Here is a 12,477-nt window from a genome sequence, read left to right on the forward strand (position 1 = left end):
ATTGAAAGCAGGTGCTTCCACACAGGTGTGGTTCTTGAGTTAATTAAGCAATTAATACATCACATCATGCTTAGAGTCATGTAGAAAAATAACCAGTTGCTCATTGTTTTGGCTACAAGAGGAGATCTCGGTGACTTTGAAAGAGGGGTCTCAAATGAGCATAGATGGTTTAAAGTGTGTGTGTGTGTGTGTCAGTCACCAGGTCTCAACCCAATCATACACTTATGGTAGATTCTGGAGTGGCGCCTGAGACAGTGTTTTCCACCATCAACAAAACACCAAATTATGGAATTTCTCGTGGAACAATGGTGTCACATCCCTCCAATAGAGTTTCAGACAATTGTAGAATCTATGTCAAGGCGCATTGACACTGTTCTGGTGGATCTGGTGGATCGTGGTGACCAAACTTTATGTTGGTGTTTCCTTTATTTTGGCAGTTACCTGCACATATGAGCCAGGTTATCTTTACTTATTGTATATTTATTCCTTTTTCCATTTTTCTCTCTGAATTGTTGGGAAGGGCCTGTAAGTAAACATTTCACTGTTAGTCGACACCTGTTGTTTACTAATCATGTGACAAATAAAATTTGATTTGAATGTGCCTTTCTTCTAATAAAGCTGGGAAACATAACTCACCCCTACTCTTTAATACAAAAAAGCCAATTGCACATTGGAGTATTAAATCCTTTCCAAATGGATAAAACTGTACACAACAGTGATGCTTGCTGTGCTGAGTGTAGGCACAGCATCATGACGTAACCTTAACTCTCTATTCTCATAACAACAATGCCCATGTGCATGCATAGAGAGATCAACTTCAGCTTCAGGCCTCTTGTCTGTTTATAGCTCTGTGTTCAGATGCAAACCACTGGAGGTTTGCATCTGAACTGGAGGTGTCCTTACAAACCCGTATCCTTACAAACCGCACTTCCTGGTGGAGGAAGGTATTATTAAGGTCGATGCTGCGTGACCAGATCGAACTACCCCCCCCGTCCCCCCAGGACACCTCTTCCCCATAGCTAAACAACCTTAAAGTATTTCACGTGTTACTTTACGTACCACATTCTTCACCCTCCCTATTCCTTCACGATTCCCACTTCTCACCCTCTTCTAAACTTTTCCTGTGACACATGACGATTTACATCTCTGTCTCATATTTCTGAACAGCTGAAATAAAAACCTTGAGATACGAACAAACATTCTGTATTTTTCCAGACCCCAAAAAGAATACTCTGTTGCCATAGAGATACATGGGATGCGTCATTATCAAAGTCAGTAGTAGTTTGCCTGCTGTTTGAAGGCCATATGTGGACCTTGCCTGCTGTTTTCACACACACACACACACACACACACACACACACACACACACACACACACACACACACACACACACACACACACACACACACACACACACACACACACACACACACACACACACACACACACACACACACACACACACACACACACACACACGTCACTGTTAGTTGTCATGCCACAAAACCCCACAAGGCATTCAAGGATGGCACTTGAGCTATTTTGAGCTGAGCAGATGATCCAGCCACTCACTGTGAAAAAGCAGCATCATTTACCAAAGCTTCCAGAAAACAGGCCCAAACTTCACATTCCAAAATCCCACAAAAGACAGAGTACATCCTCTACAATCCCACCTCAGGGGATGAATTGATGGAAAGCTGAGATTACATCATCATCAGGTCGTGTACCACCAAAAAGGTTATAGTATACTCTGATGGACATCAGAAACTGACACAAACAACACATATTACATAACTCTGCTAGCGTAATCTCAGAGGTGATCTATTACCCTAATGGTTTGACATATTTGGTTGCGTTCCCTTGTTTGACAAATCCACCGGTACAATTGGAGTAGGGCGAATGCACCAATGCAACTCAGGTAAAGCTGTTAAAATACATCTAGTCTGGATCTAGTTTTAGGATACAGTTATCCTGTTCCTTAGGGACATACAATACAGTACAGTAGTGGGCCACCTCTGGATCAGCTAACCAGGGTGACTGTGCAGGCAGTACAGTGCAGTGCAGAGCACACTGGAGCCATGGTGACTGTCCCTATACAATACAATGCGGACAGAAACCTGATAGACCATGTGCTTGCAGGAAAGGACAAGTGGCAGCAACTCTAGTACAGTATTTAATGAGACTGTGATATGTGAAGACTGACGAGCCATTGGGTCAACACAGTACCAGGGCAGTCATGGCATTCACACCATAGGGAGAATGCCCCCTCTGGTGGTATTCCTGAATATAGTTACAGCTGAGTGAAGTGTTTTATCTGGGTAGGATATACATTATAGGAAGTACAGTATGAATGGTGGAATACTAAAGGCTTTGATTTGAGTGTTTTTAAACAAACTACAGTACTTGTGTCTGTTTATTGAATACAGTATATCCTACCTTTGTGGTCTCCATATCAGTTTCTTCCACTTCCTCTGCTTGGCCTATCAGTAGAGAAGAAGGTGTGAGACTTTAATATGGCTGAGGAAACAAGACATGGGGTGGCACCCAGGAGAATTACCATGAAACCTAACTTGAAGCATGCCACCGGGCGGGGGTGGGAGCACTGTGAGCGCTCTGTTCGGTCACCACAGCCCACTGGCGGGGAGTCAGTATCTGTATACCTGGTCCTCTGAGGAACAACATACAGCAGAACCCCCATTATTAAAGGAGGCCCAGGCTAGCAGATGCCTGAGGATATGAACATTGTCCCTGTCTGGCTTTGCTCAACGTGATGAAGAGCAGCATGCTATTTCAATGCTTAGGATGATGCGTGCTCTGTTCTGCTATTATCATATTATTATAAAGAGTGTGTGTGGAGAGTGGCATAAGAGAAAGACAGGCTTCATTCAGATTATAATAATAGAGCCAACTCTGTGATATCTACTTAGATCAAAATAATAGCCTTATCCTAGCCTAACTCATTTAGAGCCACTGCTTTACCAAGGGATGGTGCAGAATTAAAACCCATATAGGGGAAATCCCTGCCTCTCTCCAGTGCCCACTGACTACAGGGAACACAGACAAAACAATCACCCAAGGTCATGGAGTGATGATGTGCGTGGGAGGCCAGTGGCTCATCCTCCAGGCCTCTCTCTTCCACCAGTGACTCAGCATGCAGCGCTGTGCCCACACCTCCTTTGAATCACTGTTCGGCAGCCCTTAGTTCATTCTATCAATTCATATCCTCAGAGGGTGAGAGTCTTACATTACTGGATTCCACTCACTAGGCAGACTCATAACTTCCCACTCTCTCACTTATGTATGAAAGTGGGCTTCCCGGCACCCATTAAAGTGGTTCCCTGAGCTTGGCTGGCTGATGATTTCCCCTCAAACCCACGCTTGTTATTTAAGGCTGAATTATTTCAGCTGAATTCTTTAGAGAAAAAAATCTTACATTTGGCTCAATTTTCCTGAGATATTGTTTAATATAGTGGCTTCAAAACAGATGACATATTCTACCATCTGCTTTGGTTGATCTGTCTCTCCATACCCTCACAGCTCCCTCTGATCATCCTCTGATAAGTGCCAGACCTCCAGGGCTTTCATCCCATGGGTAGGCAGAGTGACAGAGACCCATGCCCTCAGAGAGCTGGCCCCTCTGGGGTAGTGACATTGAACCAGGGTCTTCCTATCTCCCCACCCCTGGGCTAGAGGTGGACTGCCCTAGATCGATTAATATATGGCACTTTTAGGCCAGCTTGGGAGAAATCTATCACGTCTGGACAGATAGGATACAAATTAATTCTTGATTTATGAAGTCTGGGAGATACCTCCCAAAAAAAGAGGGATGGGATGAAGAAGAGAGGGATATTTTTAAACTTCATTTAGGCTCTGCATGTCCTCTTTGAACACATCTACCAGTCGACAGTTCTCTGTAGTTCTGCAGTATCCCTGGTAAGTTACCCACTTGGGCCTGCAGCGGTTTCATCACCAGCCCACCGCTACTCCACAATTAAGGATTTAACTTAATTACCTAACTGGGTATTGGGCAGATGGACTCTGCTCATAATGATGGGTACATGAGTGCTTGTACGCAATAAAATTAGCATTCAGTAGTTTGTCTGCTGATGTGGTGAGATGCAGGTGTTTACTGTGCCTAAGCAGCAGGACAGATTCACTAATGATCATAACAGAATTACAGCCAGTCACCAGAGGTCTGATGATTAGTCAGCACGTCACAGCACAGCAGCTCAAGTTCAGGTCTACCTGCAGACACACGGTCTAATGGATGTGTAAGGATGGATCAGTGAGGGGAAAACATTAGTACAACATGTACAGTTCCCTATTGGTGACAGAGATGAGAGACAAAGTACCAGCCATATCATTAATACACCAGTTGGGACCACTGAGTGTCTAGCTGGGTAACTAGCCTCACCTGTGTAGGGAGATCTCAGGTGAGACAGATGCCCACCCATCATGTAGCAGGAGCTGTTTAAACCCTGTGAGACTGACTGATAGACTTTCTGATTGGGTTTGTTTGTGTGTTTAATAAATCAGCCTCCATATGGGACATCAAACGTTTACTGTTGGAAACTGTAAATCTTAAAATAGTCTTAAAAAAATTCTAAAAACAAAGACACTTGAAAACACATAGTATTATATGTGTCGGATAAACCCCTCTTGGGAAACTGGTTAACTTGGACCAATCTATTACCTCCAGAATTATCATATTCCATGTTGCAGTAATGGTGGACTGAGGTGGGATTCTCCTAATAGCCCTCTTTGTGTTCATTAGTGACGATCATTCACAGTAATTGAAAAGAGACAAAGAGAGTTACGCAAGGATAGCAGAAAATGGTCTGTCGGGTATTCATCACTGTTGGGTTACAGGGAGTGCCCGCAGGCCGCACTGGGTTCTTAGCTTTACAGGGAACATAAATCTAGCCAAATTACCCCTAATGGAGCCGACTGAGGAGCACAGATCCCAGGACAGATTTGGGAGGCCCACAAGCCGGCTGGAAGATCCCTATACTCCACTGGAGGTCTTAAACAATTATAAACATCTAATGTTCTGTAGTGATTTAAGCTACTGTCTGCTAACTGGAGTGGCGATCTGATTATGTTACATATATAGGTGTTGTAACGAAGGATCAAATTCCACAATGTATTATGTTTGTTATGAAGTGCTTAGGGAAGGAAACTGGGGCTGTTGAAACTGTTGCAGGAGGTTAATTGGATATTGAAACACAAAATGCATTTAACAACAAAGATTGACTTCTCTAATGTCACCATCAGCAGAGAAAAACGACTTAAAGGCCCAGTGCAGTCAAAAACCTTTTATATATTGTGAACATGATGATAATGCACTTTTTGTATAACAGCTGTTTGAAAAGGTCACCTGAAATTAGAGCCAGTTTTGGTGGGACAGAATTTTGGCCTACCTGGTGACATCACCAGGCAGTAAATGTGTTAATACACCAGTAAGAAAGAGCGTTACAAACCTCTCTGCCAAAAAAACAGATCGTTTTTAATTTCCCCCTCCTCACTCAGACCACCCCAAACAGTCCTAGCAAAATTCTTGATTGAGAAATTGCTCTTTACTAAGAAGCTATTTTTGTTTTTTTTGACCATTTGAAATTAAAACAATCACAGTGAGGTACTTAATTGTTACCCAGAAATGATTTGATATTGAGATAAAAACGGCTGCATTGGACCTTTAACACAGCAGTTTTACTCACAACTCACTTTCTTAGAAAATGGAAAGTAGAAAAGTGGAATACACTTTTATACACACAAGATGTCAACCCCATATGAAGACACCACATTCTATTAACAGAGCAAATACTGTAGAACAGACTCATTTTACATGTGGTACAAGACTTAATAAACTATAGGTAAAAACTTGATAAGAATAGAGACAAAAGAACCTGACCTTATTTTTGTGCATGGTGAACAGACACCATGCTGTCCCTTCGCCTGGCTCTCATGGCCTCGCCCGCTCTGCTCTCTGTCCCATTGTGTCTCTCTGTCAGCCACAGTCTGTCACAACTCTACTGGCCTGCTATGTCATCCTCCCGGCCCCCACGAGTACAATCACCACATCCCCTCTCACAGAACACACCCAAGCTCTAACAAAGACAGCTCAAGTCTCATGCCAGCATAAAATGTGATGTCTAACGTAGACAGCAAACGTCTCAGTAGGTTGTTCTTCTGAGAAGCATTAAAACCAACATCAAGTCCAAAGAGTTAAGGTTGAGTGGCTCAAATGCTTCCATTATAACCATCAAAGTAAAAATGTAACACACAACATCCGACTCATCTTCTGCTTTAAATTCCATATGGTTAATAAAAATGTTAAGCTATTTCCTCTAAAATTCTCCAGTAAAGAGGTTGTTTCCTGCTCAGGTCAGGTGCTCTATTGGTTACATTCCTACCATACCTCTCCTCCACAGATGCTCTCTCATTCTCCCTCTCCTTTCTCTTTCGCCCATCCTTTCTTCTCTCTGTGCTGTAGGAGCTGCGAGACGTGTGTTAGCAGCTCAAGTTGCTCTAGACTGGAGCCTAGTGGTGTCTATGTGAATAGGCATGTCAGCACTTCACTCCACTGCACGGAGACAGAGAGAGACAGAGACAGAGACAGGGAGAGAGGGGGGGGGGGGGGGGGAGTGCAGCTGCGTCATGACCTCACAGCATCTCCTACAGTCATAGCTGCCCTGACCCTGACCCAGAATTATCAGTCATCCATTATCACGTCATCATTTAAAATCCCAAACCATCATCATTACCGTATCGTTGCCATCATCATGATCATAATCATCTTCATCATTATCATTATATAGCTCAGTGACAAACATTAGTGAATGTCACCTCATAAAATCAAAGATGGAGTACTGCAACTACTGTATAAACAGACTTAACAAGGTGCAGTATTATTTGAAAAAAGATTCACTTAACTCCACTCTGCAACAATTTGTAAATTTTCTGCAAATGATTTATTCGTTTTGTTTCCTCCAGTGCTCCCTAACAGAGTAAAGAGGAGGACCAGGTTTCACAAACTGAAGGGGGAATAGGTAATGTCTCACCCCACGGACGGAGGGATGGATCAACGATCTACCGATTGAAAGGCGGAAGAAAAACGATGTGAGAAATCTATTCCATTGAGGAATAAATGGATAACGCCTCACAAGCACTGAATGAATAACTTTACAGTCCATTTAGCTGAACCTGTGTGGAGCTAATACATACGGCATTCACAAGCTGTGTAACAGGAGGCGATTGACCAATAACATCACATTGGCTACCTCTGGTATATAAACAGAATCTATTTTGTTTAAGAGAATGTGCGAACAGTTTTACTGTCGTTACCATTGGTAACACCCTTGTATTTTTATGTTTTCCTTCCAAATACTCCAATTAACACATCGGCTTGGTGTATTCAACCAAAAGATCAACAGCGTACAAACTTTGTTGTTACTACGCAGCGAAACCTATATCACGACTCAAGTCAACATCCTTTTAGTTTAGTCCTGAAAAGTAACAGTTTTTAGACAACACATCCACACTTTGGCCAACTGAATGGATTTCTGCATGTATTGCTTACAGTGGCCAATACAACCAACAACATACTGATCGCAAGTCAACATTGTGTGAATCATGACCACCAAGGCACTAGCACTCCAGTCTTCTGGTCTCAGTGCCGGGTAAATACCCTGTTGACCACAGAACCGAGAGCTCTATTGCACAGCCTAGAAAGATAAAAGGCACTTCCTGTGCCCTGAAATTACACTTCTCAATAATGCATGAAGATGTGATCAGTGATCTGCCTTAACCATGACTGTCTAGCATTATAGCTGGATGTTTGAGCTTGGTAAGCTTCTGAAGACCGAGGCTTCCATCCTGTGTTGTCTTAAAGCATGAGATACATTTCTAGACAAAGTTGTAATATTTTGCTGAGTTGCATAGTTGACATGAAGGTACACTTGGCTATAGAAAAGCAACAAATCGGCTTCATCCACACTCCCACAATACACTTATTATGGCTTACTGTATTGGCTATTTTGAAAGGCAGGAACTTAATGGCTGGACACAAAAGAAAGAGTATTAGATGGAGTTTAGTCGACCATCTGTAGCTCCCGTGATGTGGTGGTGGTCAGGGGCTATAGTGGTCCAAACCTGGCTCTGTCTGTTCATCACACAACCCGCTATGACTGGCTATTCAACCCAACCCAATTTGACAAGATAGTTCTGAAAGAGGATATATCTGTGTAAACACATTAATTGTAAGTAACCATGGTAACCCAAGACAAATTACTTCAAACTTGCCTAACAATGACAAGGGACAACAGAGGATCAGCTCACTGTGTTTTAAGCAGCTTCACCTGCAAACACATCAACATTGTCCTTAGACCCCTCTGCCTACCTATAAAATCACTTCAAATCAGCAATCCCAACCTTAACACAACAACAACCAGTCATCCCATATACACACACATCCACACTAAAATCACACACTGCTGACAGACCTACTGCACTGTGAATTGTGTGTTGATAGTAGTTTTCCCGCCTACAAACATGCACAAGGAGTAATGACAGAGGAACAAAGACAACTACCATACTGCACATCCAAATCAAAACCTTCATACCTCCCCATTGCAATACTATCACTCACCTTTAAGGCTTGTGTCATATAAACAGTGTTACTCAGACCTGGCAATGGTCTCCACTGGTGTAAGAGTCTAAAGAGACCCTTCAGAATGAAGTGACTGCACACAGATCTTCAAACCTGACCAAACAGAGTAGCTAACAGACGAATCGCAGCAGGCTGCTGTCCACTAACAAAGCCCTGTTTGTTTCCCTTATTGTGACTGATGTTGTTTCTCCAGTAAAAAACTGGAAAAAACTGACATTCCATGGCTTGCAACTGTATTCCCGACTTGCCTTTCCAAATGAAAAACGTATTCAGACACCTCAGTCAGCAGGGACAAAGCCACAGATCTAGCACATGCAGGGTAGGTGGGCTGGGGGCCATAGGGTGACAGGACAGCAGCCTCCTATACACCACGCCATCTAACCCCACAATCTATATACCACCCCATCTAACCCCACAACCTATACACCACGCCATCTAACCCCACAACCTATACACCACGCCATCTAACCCCACAACCATCTAACCCCACAACCTATACACCACGCCATCTAACCCAACAACCTATACACCACCCCATCTAACCCCACAACCTATACACCACCCCATCTAACCCCACAACCTATACACCACCCCATCTAACCCCACAACTTATACACCACCCCATCTAACCCCACAACCATCTAACCCCACAACCTATACACCACGCCATCTTACCCCACCCACAACCTATACACCACCCCATCTAACCCTACAACCTATACACCACGCCATCTAACCCCACAACCTATACACCACGCCATCTAACCCCACAACCTATACACCACGCCATCTAACCCCACAACCTATATACCACACCATCTAACCCCACAACTTATACACCACGCCATCTTACCCAACAACCTATACACCACGCCATCTAACCCCACGCCATCTAACCCCACAACCTATAGACCACGCCATCTTACCCAACAACCTATACACCACACCATCTAACCCCACAACCTATACACCACGCCATCTAACCCCACAACCTATACACCACGCCATCTAACCCCACAACCTATACACTACGCCATCTAAGCCCACAATCTATACACCACGCCATCTAACCCCACAACCTATACACCACCCCATCTAACCCCACAACCTATACACCACCCCCACAACCTATACACCACCCCATCTAACCCCACAACTTATACACCACCCCATCTAACCCCACAACCATCTAACCCCACAACCATCTAACCCCACAACCATCTACAGTGCCTTGCGAAAGTATTCGGCGACCTTTTGCCACATTTCAGGCTTCAAACATAAAGATATAAAACTGTATTTTTTTGTGAAGAATCAACAACAAGTGGGACACAATCATGAAGTGGAACGACATTTATTGGATATTTCAAACTTTTTTAACAAATCAAAAACTGAAAAATTGGGCGTGCAAAATTATTCAGCCCCCTTAAGTTAATACTTTGTAGCGCCACCTTTTGCTGCGATTACAGCTGTAAGTCGCTTGGGGTATGCCTCTATCAGTTTTGCACATCGAGAGACTGAATAATTTTCCCATTCCTCCTTGGAAAACAGCTCGAGCTCAGTGAGGTTGGATGGAGAGCATTTGTGAACAGCAGTTTTCAGTTCTTTCCACAGATTCTCGATTGGATTCAGGTCTGGACTTTGACTTGGCCATTCTAACACCTGGATATGTTTATTTTTGAACCATTCCATTGTAGATGTTGCTTTATGTTTTGGATCATTGTCTTGTTGGAAGACAAATCTCCGTCCCAGTCTCGGGTCTTTTGCAGACTCCATCAGGTTTTCTTCCAGAATGGTCCTGTATTTGTCTCCATCCATCTTCCCATCAATTTTAACCATCTTCCCTGTCCCTGCTGAAGAAAAGCAGGCCCAAACCATGATGCTGCCACCACCATGTTTGACAGTGGGGATGGTGTGTTCAGGGTGATGCGCTGTGTTGCTTTTACGCCAAACATAACGTTTTGCATTGTTGCCAAAAAGTTCAATTTTGGTTTCATCTGACCAGAGCACCTTCTTCCACATGTTTGGTGTGTCTCCCAGGTGGCTTGTGGCAAACTTTAAAGCGACACTTTTTATGGATATCGTTAAGAAATGGCTTTCTTCTTGCCACTCTTCCATAAAGGCCAGATTTGTGCAATATACAACTGATTGTTGTCCTATGTACAGAGTCTCCCACCTCAGCTGTAGATCTCTGCAGTTCATCCAGAGTGATCATGGGCCTCTTGGCTGCATCTCTGATCAGTCTTCTCCTTGTATGAGCTGAAAGTTTAGAGGGACGGCCAGGTCTTGGTAGTTTTGCAGTGGTCTGATACTCCTTCCATTTCAATATTATCACTTGCACAGTGCTCCTTGGGATGTTTAAAGCTTGGGAAATCTTTTTGTATCCAAATCCGGCTTTAAACTTCTTCACAACAGTATCTCGGACCTGCCTGGTGTGTTCCTTGTTCTTCATGATGCTCTCTGTGCTTTTAACGGACCTCTGAGACTATCACAGTGCAGGTGCATTTATACGGAGACTTGATTACACACAGGTGGATTGTATTTATCATCATTAGTAATTTAGGTCAACATTGGATCATTCAGAGATCCTCACTGAACTTCTGGAGAGAGTTTGCTGCACTGAAAGTAAAGGGGCTGAATAATTTTGCACGCCCAATTTTTCAGTTTTTGATTTGTTAAAAAAGTTTGAAATATCCAATAAATGTCGTTCCACTTCATGATTGTGTCCCACTTGTTGTTGATTCTTCACAAAAAAATACAGTTTTATATCTTTATGTTTGAAGCCTAAAATGTGGCAAAAGGTTGCAAAGTTCAAGGGGGCCGAATACTTTCGCAAGGCACTGTAACCCCACAACCTATACACCACTCCATCTAACCCCACAACCTATACACAACCCCATCTAACCCCACCCAATCTAACCCCACAACCTATACACCACGCCATCTAACCCCACAACCTATACACCACCCCATCTAACCCCACAACCTATACACCACGCCATCTAACCCCACAACCTATACACCACCCCATCTAACCCCACAACCTATACACCACGCCATCTAACCCCACAACCTATACACCACCCCATCTAACCCCACAACCTATACACCACCCCACCTAACCCCACAACCTATACACCACGCCATCTAACCCCACAACCATCTAACCTCACAACCTATACACCACCCCACCTAACCCCACAACCTATACACCACGCCATCTAACCCCACAACCATCTAACCTCACAACCTATACACCACGCCATCTAACCCAACAACCTATACACCACCCCATCTAACCCCACCCCACCACCCCATAACCCCACAACCTATACACCACGCCATCTAACCCCACAACCTATACACCACCCCATCTAACCCCACAACCTATACACCACGCCATCTAACCCCACAGCCTATACACCACCCCATCTAACCCCACAGCCTATACACCACCCCATCTAACCCCACAACCTATACACCACCCCATCTAACCCCACAACCTATACACCACCCCATCTAACCCCACAACCTATACACCACCCCATCTAACCCCACAACCTATACACCACGCCATCTAACCCCACAACCTATACACCACCCATCTAACCCCACAACCTATACACCACCCCATCTAACCCCCTACACCACCCCATCTAACCCCACAACCTATACACCACCCATCTAACCCCACAACCTATACACCACCCCATCTAACCCCACAACCTATACACCACCCCATCTAACCCCACAACCTATACACCACCCCATCTAACCCCCTATACAACCCCATACACCACCCCATCTAACCC

General features: G+C 44.0%; 1 protein-coding gene across 1 annotated transcript in view; it reads right to left on the minus strand.

Moving 5' to 3' along the window:
- gramd1bb (GRAM domain containing 1Bb) overlaps positions 1 to 12,477 on the minus strand; it is an 85,911-nt gene that overhangs the window by 54,580 nt on the left and 18,854 nt on the right. The gene's annotated exons all lie outside the window — the stretch shown is intronic.

This window comes from Oncorhynchus nerka, linkage group LG14 (assembly GCF_034236695.1).
Source record: "Oncorhynchus nerka isolate Pitt River linkage group LG14, Oner_Uvic_2.0, whole genome shotgun sequence".
Lineage (NCBI taxonomy): Eukaryota > Metazoa > Chordata > Actinopteri > Salmoniformes > Salmonidae > Oncorhynchus > Oncorhynchus nerka.